General features: G+C 39.9%; 1 pseudogene; it reads left to right on the top strand.

The window, feature by feature from the left end:
• The first annotated feature begins 13,761 nt into the window (after positions 1–13,761).
• On the top strand, positions 13,762–14,852 carry LOC119540789 (annotated as a pseudogene).

Raw genomic sequence — 14,852 nt, 5'->3', positions numbered from 1 at the left:
TTGCTAATGCTTTTTTTTAAGTATCTCCCTAGGAAAATCAAGCCAGCATTCCTTTTTCTCCTGGGGAGGCCAACAATGGACTTTTACTGTGCTTCCACAAGGCTACATACATGGCCTGACCATTTGCCATGGTCTTGTTGCAAAGGACTTTACTAAGTGGAAAAGTTCCACAAGTGTAACTCTATTTCACTGGCCAGTAACTCTAAGGTGCAATGTTACCCCATGCGGCAAATGTCAAATCACTTCATGGCTTTCTTGGGGTTGTTGAGGTATTGGAGACCTTTGTTCCTCATTTAGCCCAAATGTTAAAACCTGTGTATGTCTTGACTAGGAAAGGCTATCCCTGGGAATGGAATACCTCCCAATAGAAGGCATTTAATAAGGCAAAAGGGCAATAGCACAGGCACAAGTACTGGAGGCAGATGATCCAGACCTGCCCTGTGAATAGGATGTAGCCAGCACTAATACTGGCTTTGGGTGGGGTCTGTGGCAGAGGCAACATTCTAAACAAATGCCCCGTGGCTTTTGGTCACAATTATGGAAAGGGGCAGAACTGAGATACAGCCCCCTAAAAAAAAGCCAATTGTGTGCTGCATATAATGCCTTATTGCAAGGAGGGACTGACGCAAAGATGCCCAGTCACCTTGAAAATGGCCATCCCTATTCAGGTGTGGATAACCGACATGGCTTCCATGCTCTGGCAGTGCCCAACTGAGCACACTGACCAAATGGAAAGCCTACCTGCTACAATGCACATAGTCTGCTATGTAGGGATGGATTGTGGGGGCTCAGGGCCTGCGCCCCTCCCCTCCCACAGTGATTGCACTAGTGGCCTACTTGACCCTAACAGACATTAGAAGTCATCAGACCTTCCCAGGGGTGGAAAAAATGTATTGTAAACAAAGCATTGAAACTCCCCTCCCCTGATCACTGTTGATAACAAATCTCCATACCCTTGTGTCACAAGACTCTGCTAAAACTCAGTTTTCACAACCCCCTTGTAGTAACTCTTATAAACCACCCCCTGGCAACCCTTGCTTTTGTGGAGTGCTAACTTCCATCTTTCCTGGCCCACTGCCACCATGAAACCGTAACTCCTGTAAGGAAGTCCTATTAAACTCATGTCTAACTCCATGCCTGGTATGTCCTTCAGTCTGGGGCTAAGCTGGGTTAGAACACACACACACACACACACAGACACAGACACACACATTCCCTCATTCTTTTTCCTTGCTTTATTTATGTTTTACTTACTTATCTTTCCTATTTTTTTGTCATTCTCCCCTTCCCAAAATACACCCACAAATCTTGCCTCCATGAAGACAGGGATTTTTATATGGTTTCTCATGGCTATATCTCCAGCACACAGGTAGGTGTTTGATAACTACTTGAAGAAACGAACAGTTTAAAGGACAACATCTTGGCCTTCTGGGGGTCAAGGGTGTTGCTGCAGACCTGCCTCAGGCCTCCCATTTCCAGTGAAACTCAAGAAGGCTGGACACCAAGGATCAGGGGTGGTCCTGGGAAAAGCGCCTCTTTCCTTTTCAGTGACCATCCAGGCACTGGGAGCCAGGTTTGTTGTGAATAATAGGGAAGGGATTGACTTTGCTGCCTGTTGGATGCCAAATAGGCAGCTCTTCTGGGAGGAGAGAGGTGGGTTCAAGAATGGAGTTTATGGGTGTAAGGGCAGCTCGTCCAGGGAGGGAAACTGATGGACAAGGAGAAAACTTTTTAAAAGTGAAAACCAGACATCAGGGAATGTGCACTTTTGGTTGCAAAATTCCCAACACCTGGGTAGTGGTGGGATTCAAACCCAAGTCCCCAGAGTGACTGGAGCCTCTCAACCACAATACCATTCTATCATGGTTTTTTCTTGGGTAATTCTGAGCCTTCTTTCTTCCCTATCTTTGCTTTCAGTTTTCTTTTAAGTTTCATTCTTGAATCATGTGACTGCATTTCAGGATGTGTGACCCAAGAGACTCTTGATTTATCATCCAAGTATCACTACAGCCTTTTGCTTTTGGAAGGAAGCTTAGAGACCATGCAGACCAAAGCTTGCCTTTTACAATACCGAAACTAAGAAGGGAAGTGACCTGCTCAAAGTCAGTTAAAGGGAAGTTCCCCTCTCCTTGCAACCACCTCCCATGTAAGAGAACATATAGCTGCAGCCTTACACAGACTCTTCTAAAAAAGAAACAAGAAAAGGGGGAAAACTCCCTTTAAACTTTTAGATATCAAAAACAGATGGGGAAAGAAAGGAAAATTATAGACCCATCTTTTCTCTGAATGCTGCTACAAAAATCATTAAAAAAATGTTGGTAACCGGAATTCAGTATTGTATCAAAGTTCAGTGTAAGGCACTTTTAAAATTTAAAGACAAGCCACAGACAGGCAGAAAATTTTTACAAATAACATATCTGATAAAAGATGTTTAACCAGAATATGTTGCCAAATAAAAAGCAACTCTGGATTCAGTAAAGAGAGACTTTATTAGACAGAATTATTGCAAGGGAGGGGAAAGGGACAATTGCAAGAGGGAGAATAATCTGACTATAAGATCTGCAAGTGTCTCAAGGGTTAGGAAAAAGGGTTTTTCTTTCATAGGGAGAAGTAAACAAGGCTGGAAGGAACGGGTTGGGGGAAAAGGGATGAAAGAGTGGCTTGAACAGATCAGAGAATGTTTTACCCTGAGGCCAGCTTATTCTCTGGAGCGGCCCTTAAGAAGGGCTGCCTCAGACTTAGGTAGGTCCCAAGTTCAGGGCATGGATGAAGGAGAGAAGTTTAACCAAAGTTTGATTGATAAGCATTTTGTTTCAGCTGATCACTGGGTACAAGCAGTTCAGCTAATAACTTATGAAGCAAACGGAAATTTACAGGGTCTGTGTCTGGACTTGTCAGAGGTAAAAACGGGGGTATTTGTGAATCACATCTGAGTCATATGGAAACGGGTGGTTCTTTGTAGTAAGTCATTTCTAGGAACACAAAAGATGGGAGGGTTTTTTAACTTTCCCTGTTTCTCAGGACCACAGGGCCCGGGAAAAGTTCAACCTTGTCCATATATAAAGAACTCTTAAAATTCAGCAATTAAACAATCAAATTTTAAAAATTGGGCAAAACTTTGCAGGTAAACTCACTGCCCTCCCCCCTACGTGGGATGAGACTTCTGGGATGAACCTGGACCCGGCATCACGGGATTGAGAAAGCTTTCTGGACCAAAAGGGGCAAGAGAAATGAAACTAAATAAAGTTTCAGTGGCTGAAAGATTTCAAACAGAGTTGAGAGGTGATTCTGAATGTTATTCTTATGCATTATTTAGATATTCCTTTTTAGTCTTTAGTGTATTAGCATAGCTAGAAGGAAATATCTGAAACTGTTCAACTGCAACCCAGTGTCCTTGATTCTTGAAGACAATTGTATAAGTATATAGCTTATATGGTGTGACCATGTGATTGTGAAAACCTGTGGCTCACACTCCCTTCATCCAGTGTATGGACAGATGAGTAGAAAAATGGGGACAAAACGTAAATGAATAATAGGGAGGAGGGGTATGAAATGTTTTGGGTGTTCTTTTTTACTTTTATTTTTATTCTTATTTTTATTTTTTGGAGCAATGAAAATGTTCAAAAATTGTGGTGATGAATGCACAACTATATGGTGATGCTGTGAACAACTGATTATAAACTTCAGATGAGTGTATGGTATATGAATATATCTCAATAAAATTTCATTTAAAAAAAAATTGGGCAAAAGATCTGAAACACTTTACCAAATACATATAGGTAACAAGCATATGAAAAGATTCTCAGTATCACTTGTCACTAGGTAAAATTCATAATTAATGCTGTTTTATGCTTACTAGCTTGGAAAAAAGCCAAAACAAAACCAAAAAAACTAAACAATAAGAACCACAGTTTGGAGGCAAATTTACCTCTGACAGATGACTGCCTTCGGATTGATATCAGTAATGACTATAGAAACAAAACTTAAAAACAAATGTCAAAAACTGATATGAAGAATATACTAAAAGCCCAACATATCATGACCAAGTTGGGAATGAAAAGTTGGTGAAAAGTTATAAAATTTATTGTTAATTTTCTATTGCATAAAAATCACATTCAGATTTTCATTGAACTTGTATGTAATTTATACATTCAGAAAGATTTGACAAGAGGATCCCAAATTCTTAGGGAAGGGTGAAGAGAAAGAAAAGAACAAAACAATTTTGACAAAAAATAAAAATGTACAAGAAAAAAAAATTGATCTTGGCTGACCTGATAGTACAATTTCTTATTTTTTAAATTATAGTATTAAAATGGTGTGTTGCTCAGGAATAGACCCAATAGAGGAATTAAACAGAAAAGGGAGCACAGACAAGTTCCCATGTATTTAAGTACTTGATTCATGAGCACGCGGGAAAGAAGCAGCGACCAATACAAGGTTCCACGAGCAGGAGCCTGTGCGCGGGTGGCTAGGAGGGGAGGGATGGTCCAAGGATGGGCGCCAGAGGAACAGGTAACTGAGGGAGGCTTTAGCCCATCAGAAGCTCCAGGAGAGACCTGCTAGTACCAGAGGGGCAGAGCACCGGCAGGGGCAGAACTGACACGACCAGGATCCGGGCAGCTGCCTGTGGCCTGGCCTGAGGCAGGGTGCGCAACGTCTGAACGAGCCCTTTTGTTCCCACACTACTACCTGCCACTTGCCGCAATGACTCGCGCCCCGCCGGTTGCACCAACTCCTGAGAGGACCTTTGGGTTCCCTAGAAAGACCGTCCAACCATTCAATCGTCAAACCGCAATTCTGAGCCTGGGATCGGAGAAGCTGGATGGAGCTGGACAGCGGCCTGTCAGAAAGGGATGTGGGAGTCTCACAGGTTGATCGCTAGAGTCGTCCTTGGGGCTTATCTGAAGTTTTGGGTCTTCAGGTCCTGGACTGGTCCTCTAGCCACAAGCCAGGAAGAGAAAAGGGTGAGGTCAGGAAGGACTTGTAGTCTGCTCGATGCTTGTAGCCTGGTTGCTTTGTACAGCAGAAGAGGACAGATTTCTCGGGCAGAAGGCTCTTTGGGATGGATGAGACCTGGTCTAGCTTTCTTCATTTTACAGGAGGAGGAACTGAGGCCCAGAGAAGGTGATGGAACTAACAGCAATCGGCATTTCTCTGTAGCAGGTAATGTATATTGAAGGGCTTTGAAAGAACCCTGTTAATTCACAAAACTGGACTATCTGCTGAGTGCCTTCTCTGAGCCTTTTTGAAAAAGCTGGGAACAGAGAGTATTTTCCTAATTTTCCAGTTGAGGGAGTAGAAAGGTTACGTCACTTGTCCTCAATCACTTATCTGAAAATGAATAAAATCAGGAACTGAATACAAGAATGGCTATACCTTACAAATATAAATATATACCATTATCACAGCTTTATGGAGACACTGGGTATCTGAGGCCCTATACTAAGCAAGGAGGAATGACAAAATGAAAAATCAATCCCAAACTTCAAGTAGCTTAAGTTTTAGGGAAAAGAGATACCTGAGAAGAGATGGCTAAGGATACTGGACAGTAGTTTAAGACAGTTTCAAGAACTGAGGAATCCCCACATGTGGACAAAGGTGAAGGAAGAAGACATTATAGGGGAGATGGAATCAATGATGAGAGTTAGAGAACTTTCTTATACTAATGTATGTTTGTGGGAGTTTTGTTTGTTTTTAATGTAAATGGGATGTGAGTAGACATTCTAGTTTGAACCAGAAAGGATTTATCTAGAATCTCCATTAGCACTTTGTTGGTAATTAAATCGGAGCAGCTGCTTCTGCACAGGGTTTCACATAACTTTAAAAAATAGGATTTCATTGTTGGCATTTCGTTTCTCATGCGCTTAAACATTTTTCTTGTTCCTTAGGAAACATTTTCAAATCTAAGACTTGTTTAATCATATCCTTTGCACTGTCTTTTTCTTTTTGAATCTCATCTTTTATTATATAATATATATTGATTATAGAAAAATTATTTTTAAAAGATGAAAGACAAAAAATAAAAGACTGGATATCTACCACCCAGTACAACTATTGTTAAAGTTATTTTGCTATTTAGTCTTCTAGACTTTTCGTGTAAATTCCTGTATGCAAATTATGTGGTAATTTCTTCATAAGATCCTCACAACAACCTTGAAACCATTTTTTAGATATCAAAAAAATGTATTCATTAATGTTAAGTAAATTGACTAGATCATATGGGTTCTAAGTGGTGATACTGGGGCTTTTGAGTACTTTATTTCTCTCTTTTGAATCTGGATCCCTCAACTGTAAATAAAGTCTGGAAGTTGGTCCAGAATCTAGATAATAGATTATTTCTCATATCCCTTTTTATTGTTCCTGCAAGAAAATTTTTTATTATGTTCTTAATATCCTCCAGTGTTGACTCTGGAAGAAGAGTTTCATGGAACAAAAGGGCAGCCAGTCAAGATAGACCAAAAATATAAAACAGTTCCAAAATAAAATTGCAGAAGGCAATGAAGATTGACTTTCAGGTTTCTTACAGGGGCCACTGACAGGATGATGAATGCTGTTTTTACAGACAGGAAAAAGAAGGGGCAGGCCTGCCTATTTTGCTTCATAGGGTACCTATCAGGTTGTTTACTGCTTATCCCCACACCATGATCTCAGCATGTTTTGTATCTCCTCTCCATGAGAGGCTCTCTGGAGAGTGCATGGCACTCAATTCTTTTTTCTGAGAATCTTCTTTCTCATTCTATTCTTACTCTTTAGATTCTGTTTTAGCAAGAGCTGAATTAACCATTCAGCTGAGTAGTCGAATAGAAAGTCAGAGACGAAGAATCTGAGCCAATAAAGCCAGAATCCTCTTTAGTAGGAAGGGGTGAGAGCCGGGAGAAAAGGCCATGAACAATCACATTCCTATGTTTTACTTCTGTCACATTGTTTATCTTGTGACAGCATCTAGTAGAATGGTTGGGAGAAGGGCAGCATGGAAGAAGAGAGTGGCTTGGGGACAAGAAACTTAATATGGAGACAGAAGTACTGAAGAAACTCAACTCCTGAGGAAGTGATTGTGTTGGCTTTACCTGGCAAATGGATTCCCCCATCCCCTGATATATGGTATGCCTTCAGGCCATCAAGATTGTGGTTTGATAGCACTGCTCCAAGGCCTTTCATATCTATTCTCAGCATTGCATTTGCAGAATGACTTGATTAGCACTTAGTAAATATTTGTTGAATTGAGTTTTTTTGAATGTCCCTGGCTAGAAAACAGATTCTATTTTTTTTATATCAGGCTTTTAATTGGAAAGTTCAGAGTATTTCTTTGTGATTTCTACCAATGTGATGAATAAATTTATGTGTTCTAAGATTTAGTACAATGGGATTTTATCTGAGCCACAGGTCTGGAACATCAGAAAAATTTCCCTTTTCACTTTACACGGTGGCAACTATCAGCCAGTATCTGAAGTGTTAACCTCATCAGAATTCAAACGATATATAAGTAGTTGCTGCTTTATAGACTTTCCCCCCCAATCAAACTTCTGTGATATCCTTGAGATAGTATCTTAGACAACCCAAAGAAATCCTCTTAATTTACAAGTGAATATCACCATCTTCTGCAATGAGGAAGGTATTAATTACAAGTGAAGAAGAGAGCGATCATGAGAGAGGTTGGGTAATTTCCACAGGTCATATAGCTAGTAAGAAGCAGTGTGGGTCTGGAGTACAGGTCTCTGATTCTATGACTTAGGCAATCTACTTTCTAAAGTTACATTCACTATAGAAGGTAAAAGTCAAATGTAATCTCATTACCCAGAGATAACTACTAGGTACTATTTTGGTGGTTTGGGCCTTCTTTTCATCACACATGTACATGTAGCCCTCTGTGTATACCAATCTCTATAGCCTTCAGCTACATATACACTTGGAAAGAAACAAATTGATAGTGGCACATTATCAGAAGAGAATCAGGAAATCACGCACAGATTGAAAACCTTGGTATTCTGGCAGGTAAGTGGTTCTTACATGCTAGCTCACAGAAAACACTAGGCAGTGTTAAAAGTTTTCTGTGATGAAGTTTTTGCTGGTTCAACCAGAAAGGAGAAAATGAAGGAAAATGACATTAATAGCATCTACCTCTGACTTTTGATGTAAAGATAGATGTAAGTGTAGCTGAATCATTTTAATAACTATTTTCTGGTTATAAGTATTTAAGGCAATTTTTAAATGTACAGGCCTGATATTTTGTATAAGCAGCTCAATAAACTTCTTAGCCACATAAATCTATTGGTTATGAAGTCAACATCTGCTTGTTAATGAAGTTCAGGAATAATCAGGAACCTATCAGAAAGGCATTTGGAACTATTTTTCCTGGTAACATGAAAAATAATCTTCCAATTTTTCAATATGCTTTTTGTTGTGCCTCCCTATATTTTGACAGTAAAAGCTTATATTGAGAATAGGATTATTTTAACATCAAATTCTCACCTAGAATGCTTTAAAGCTTGGCTTAAAATAAAAGAAACATTTTTTGAAATATTGAGTAATTTTTCAATGTTAACCTATATTGCCTCTACCTATTTATTTATACTTGAAAGAAATGATTCTGATATTGGCCCATTATCAGAAGATAATTAGTAAAACATACCCATAATAGTCACATTTCATAAAATTAGAATTTCAAGTTCTTTATAAAAGTCAAATTGGATGTGTTTTTTTAAAACAAGTTATTTTGGGTATTATGTCTATAGAGTAATTTCTCACAAACTTTCTTTTGAAGTCTGAGATTATTTTCATTGTTTAGAACTGGAAAAGGAGTGGACTTAATAATTTAAACAAACTAGTGAGATAGTACTCTTCTCATGCTAGAAATACCAGTTAAATATCTGTAATTACTGTTTGTTACTGCCTAAGTCTGTCAGGTCAGGTATGATAAGTTTACATTTCTCTTTTCCTTGAAATGAAAACCTATGCTTAAATAATTAATTTCCACAGTGGACTAGGAGTCAGAATACCTGGGTTTGAACCTTTAACCATGTATTTGTTATTTTTATGCTGTTAATTATACAAATCACTTAACTCCTCTAAGCCTCAAATTCCTCAAATATTTTATTTCTGTTTTTATTCTGAGATTCTTTTGAATTATCCAAAGTACCTTGGATAGTGCTGGGTACTTGGCAGGCCTTGAGAAAAATACTGGTAGGATGAAAAATACTTAAGAGTTGTGAACTGGTAATTGCTAAGCCTGATCTTGAAATTTAACTTTATCAGCAAGAAGTCAATGTGTTTGATTCAGATGGTCTTAATGACCTTGGAGGCTAGATTACCTGATTTTAAACCAGATGAACTCTGTTTACAAAAACAGTCTCTGCAAAGCAAACTAGGCCTTTTCTATCAAGTTCCTCATGATTCTTCCAGAATCTTCCCCTTAGCCATTTAAAAAGCCATTCCAACATGTTTGGTATTTGCACCCCACTTCTCTGGTACCAAAATCTATTCCAGTTTGTCAATGCTGCTGTTAATGCAAAATACCAGAAATGGATTGGCTTTTATAAAGGGGATTTATTACTTTTCAAAGTTACAGTTTATTAAGGCCATAAAATTGTCCAAACTAAGGTATCAATAAGAGGATACCTTCACTGAAGAAAGGCCAATGGCATCTGAAACACCTCTGTCAACTGGGAAGGCACGTGGCTGGCATCTGCTGGTCCTTTGCTCCCAGGTTCTGGTTTCAAACTAACTTCCTCCAAAATTTCTTTGGGCTTTTGTCTCTCATAATAGATTCAAACCAGCACAGTACCTTCTCTCTTCCAGCCCACACCTATTGACTCATGGGGAGTTCCCCTTGATCAGTTGCCTGCGGAAGAGAAAACCCGGGCCTGGTTTACAGATGGTTCTGCAGATGCTGGCAGCATCTGAAAGTGGACAGCTTAGCACTATAGTCCCTTTCTAGTATATCTCTGAAGGACAGTTGTGAAAGAAAATCCTCCCTGTGAGCAAAACTTTGATCAGTGCACCTGGTTGTTCATTTTGCTTGAAAGGAGAGATGTAGGGGAGCACGCCATGGGATGACTGAGGCACAGAAGCTAGGAGAAAGGCCTGGAACAGCTTCTTCCCTAAAGACTTCAGAGGAAACATGGCCCTGCTGACACCTTGATTTTTGACATCTAGCCACCAGGACTGTGAAACAATACATTTCTGCTATTTTAAGCCACCCAGTTTCTGGTACTTTGTTATGGTAGTCATAGGAAACTAAGACAGTTGGTCATTTCAACATTCCTTTTTTTAGCAGGACACAAAGGCAAAATTTCAGTAAGTGATAGAAGGCTAGAACATCAGTATCAAGTAGACCTATAAATATATTTATCAGACTCTCCACCAAACAACAAGAAAAGGGAATGTTTACCAAGATAGACCATATTCTAGGCCATAAAATAAATTTCAACAAATTTAGAAGAACTTAAAACATAAAAGGTATATCTCTGACCACAGAAATTAGAAATCAGTAAGAGAAGCATATCTGGTAAATCCCCAAATATCAACATACTTCTACATAACATAGGGCAAAGAAGAAATTATAAAAGAAAATATTGTAAAATTAACAAAAAGGAATGTGTAATGTCTACAAATTTTTTTTATTAAATTCAGTTTTATTGAAATACATTCACACACCATACAATCATCATGATATACAATCCACTGTCCACAGTATGATAACATAGTTATGCGTTCATCACCACAATCTATCTCTGAACATTTTCCTTACATCAGAAAGAACCAGAACAAGGATAAAAAATAAAAGTGAAAAAAGAGCACCCAAATCATCCCCCCATCCCACCCCATTTGTCCTTTAGTTTTTATCCCCATTTTTCTACTCATCCATACACTAGATAAAGGGGGTGTGATCCACAAGGTCTTCACAATCACACTGTCACCCCTTGTAATCTACATTATTATATAATTGTCGTCAGGAGTCCAGACTGCTGGGTTGGAGTTTGGTAGTTTCAGGTATTTACTTCTAGCTATTCCAATGCATTAAAACCTAAGACATGTTATCTATATAGTGCATAAGAATGTCCACCAGAGTGACCTCTCGACTCCATTTGAAATCTCTCAGCCACTGAAACTATTTTGTCTCATTTTGCATCCCCCTTTTGGTCAAGAAGATACTCTCAGTCCCACGATGCCAGGTCCACATTCATCCCCAGGAGTCATATTCTGCATTGCCAGGGAGATTTACAACCCTGGGAGTCGGGTCCCACATTGGGGGAGGGCAGTGAGTTCACCTGTCGAGATAGCTCAGAGAGAGAGAGAGCCACATCTGAGCAACAAAGAGGTACTCAGGGGGAGACTCTTAGGCACAATTACATGCAAGTTTAGCCTCTCCTTTGTGGTAACAAGCTTCATAAGGGCAAGTCCCATGATCGAGGGCTCAGCACATCAAACCGCCAATCCCAATGTTTGTGACAACATCAACACCAGTCCAGGTGAGGATGTCCAACACATCCGCACCTTCCCCCAGATCCTCGGGGCTGGGGAGGGGAAGGTTGTAAATATATTTTTTGTTATCTGCCCAAATTACTCTGGGACGTGTCACTATTTCACTCCAGCCTATACTAACCTACCGTATCTCACTTCCTATTCAAAGTTCCATGCAATTGTGGTGTCTGAACAAATCGACTGTAGAGTTGATGTCTACAAATTTTTGAGATGCACCTAAAGCAGTTCTGAGGGAAAAATTATCACATTAAATGCTTCTATTAGGAAAGAAGATGAAAATTAAATAAGATAAACTGCTACCTTAAACTAGAAAAAGAATAGCAAAGAAAACCCAAATGATAACATGATGACCTACGTAGAAAACTCTAAGGAATTTGCAAAAGCCTCTAGAATTAATGTGAGGTTTGATGGGTCATAGATGTAAGGTCAGCATGCAAAGATCAATTTTGTTTCTTTTTAATAGCAATGAAAAAGTGGAAATGGAAGTTTGAAAAAATGCCATTTCCCATAGTGGGCTGGCTTGAATCTATTATGTCCCCCACAAAAGCCATGTTCTTTAATGCAATCTTGTGAGGGCAGACTCATTAGTCTTTTGTTTAGGGTGGAAACTTTTGATTGAGTGTTTACAAGGAGATGTGACTAACCCAACTGTGGGTAAGACCTTTGACTGGATTATTTCCATGGAGGTGTGGACCCCACCCATTCAGGGTGGGTCTTGATTAGTTCACTGGAGTACTTAAGAGAGCTCAAGAGCCAACACAGACACTGACACTTGGAGATGCAGACAGAAAGATGTTTAGAGATGCTAAGAGATGAAGCTCAGAGTTTGCCCTGAAGAAGCTAAGAGAGGACCCCCAGATGCTTTCAAACACCCTGAGAGAACAAGCAAAGACGCACAGGAGCTGAGAGAGAGAACCTAAGAGAGACAGAAGCCCAGAGACATCTTGGAGAAAGTCATTTTGAAACATAACCCAGGAGCAAAGACAGCAGATGCCAGCCACATGCCCTCCCAGCTGACAGAGGTGTTCTGGACACCACTGGCCTTCCTTCAGTGAAGGTATCCTCTTGTTGATGACTTAGTTTAGACACTTTTATGGCCTTAGAACTATAACTTTGTATCCTAATAAATCCCCTTTATAAAAGCCAATCCATTTCTGGTATTTTGTATAATGGTGGCATCAGCATCAGGGATAAGTTAGGGATAAATAACAAAATATGTACAAAACCTGTACTCTGAAGATTGTAAAACACTGAGAATCAATTTCAAGGAGATGTAAATAAATGAAGAGATACATCATGTTCAAGGATCAGAAGACTCAATGTTAAGATGTTCTTTCTCCCTAAATTATTCTATACATTCAATGCAATCTTAATCAAAATTCTGTATGTTGTTTTTTGGTATTTATTGGCAAATTGATTCTAAACTTTAGTTGGAAATCATAGGACTAAAACAGCCAAAATAATTTTGAAGAAGAATGACATTGGAGAACTTACATTTCTTGATATCAAGACTGATTACAAGCCCATAGTAATCAGTGTGTTTTTGGCATAAAAATAGACATACAGAACAGTGGAAGAGAAAAGAGGGATCAGAAAAGAAAAATCCACACATATATGGCTAATTGATTTTCAAATGAGAGTCAAGGTAATTCAATGGAGAAAAGACAATCTTTACAACAAATGTTGCTAACAATATGTGAAAAAAGAAAACAACCTTTACCATATATTTAAAAAAATATTGTATAAGAATCATAGATTCAAATGTAAAATCTAAAATTGTAAAACTTATGTGAGAAATCATAGGAGAAATTCCTTGTGATGTGAATGAAGAAAATGATAAATAAGACTTATCAAAATTAAAAATGTCTGATTTTCAAAACATACTGCTGAGGACACTCGGGAAATCAGTCATGATAACCTTGTAACCCCTCATTTGCTGATTTTAAATAAGGAGCCATGAAAACCTGAAATGCCTATCGGTTGCCACACAACTCTGAGGTTCAAAAAAAATGTGCCCTTTCTCCTCCTGCTACCCTGGAGGTGCCAGGTTGTAATCTGCCAATGTATTGTCTGGCCCTTGGGGCTCAATTGTTAATGATTTGCTGCAGAAAGAGCTTGGTGGAGCAGCGGGAGGAACCCGAGCCAAAAAGCAAGTGCAGTGGCCAGAGCCAAGACCCCCGCTACCGCACAGGCGCCGCCTGCGGTCTTCGCAGTCCCGGTTCTTGGTGGTTCTTGGTGGTGTCCCCGCTCTAGAGGCACTAGAGACAAGGAAGGGCTCTGATGGAGGTTGCCTGGCTCTCGAGAACCGGAAGCCCGCAACCCCAAGCACAGATAAAAGGCAAACTCTTCGCCTAACTGGAAAATCTTGAAAATAATTGCTGTGGATCAGATGTTGTCCTTGTATATATGTGGAACAGCCATCACCAGCCAGTATCCGTCTGAAAGATACAAAGTGAACACCCCAGTGCTTCAGAGTTTTATCAGCTATTGCTCACTCTTCCTAATTTATACAGTGATGCTGGCATTTTGATGAGGCAGTGATAACATTTTATACATCTTGAAAAGAAGTTGGTGGAAATAAATCCTGCTGGGGCTAGCTGATGTGGAAGCTAATTGCCTGATAGTCAGAGAGTACCAGTACACGACTCAAACTAGTGTTCAGCTTTTGGATTCCCTTGGCATTCCTGTGTTGATGGCTCTCTTGTGGTTTATTCTTTCTGCAAGATACAGAGTGGTCCACTTCATTCCTGTGACCGGCTATCACATGGATGTAGGAACCATGGTTGGTGCGGACATACTGGCAGAAAGGGAAGGCAATTCAGGTAGTGATGTACTGATTGGTGACATCTTGGCCCTTCTTGGGACTTCCTTCTGTGCCATTTCTAATGTGTGTGAAGAATACATGGTGAAGAAGCTGAGAAGACAGACGCTTTTAGGAATGGTGGGCTTATTTGGAACAAATAGCAGCAGCCTATTAGCTGCCCACAGCTATTGATTGTGGAAGGAAAGGAGATTGCCAGCGTTCTCTGGGACTGGGAAGTTGCGCTGCTGTTTGTGGCATTTGCCCTCTGTATGTTTTGCCTGTTTAGCTTCAGGCTGTTGGTGATTAAAATCGCTAGTACCACTTCTGTCAACCTGGGTATCCTTACAGCTGACATTTACAGCCTGTTTTTTGGTCCCTTTCGATTTGGCTATAAGTTTTCAGGGCTCTACATCCTGTTCTTCACCATCATCATGGTGAGCTTTTCTATACTTCTCCACCCCAACACAGACGGCAGAGCAGTGTGCCACTGGTCACCAGCACTGGGTTTGACAACCTGGGGCTGAAGACTGAGGAGAACCTCCGTGGGACCTACTCTGCAGTCTTGTAG

The sequence above is a fragment of the Choloepus didactylus genome, chromosome 7, assembly GCF_015220235.1.
Source record: "Choloepus didactylus isolate mChoDid1 chromosome 7, mChoDid1.pri, whole genome shotgun sequence".
Classification (NCBI taxonomy): domain Eukaryota; kingdom Metazoa; phylum Chordata; class Mammalia; order Pilosa; family Megalonychidae; genus Choloepus; species Choloepus didactylus.
Note: the sequence above shows the minus strand (reverse complement) of the source record. Positions and strands in the feature narration are given on the sequence as shown.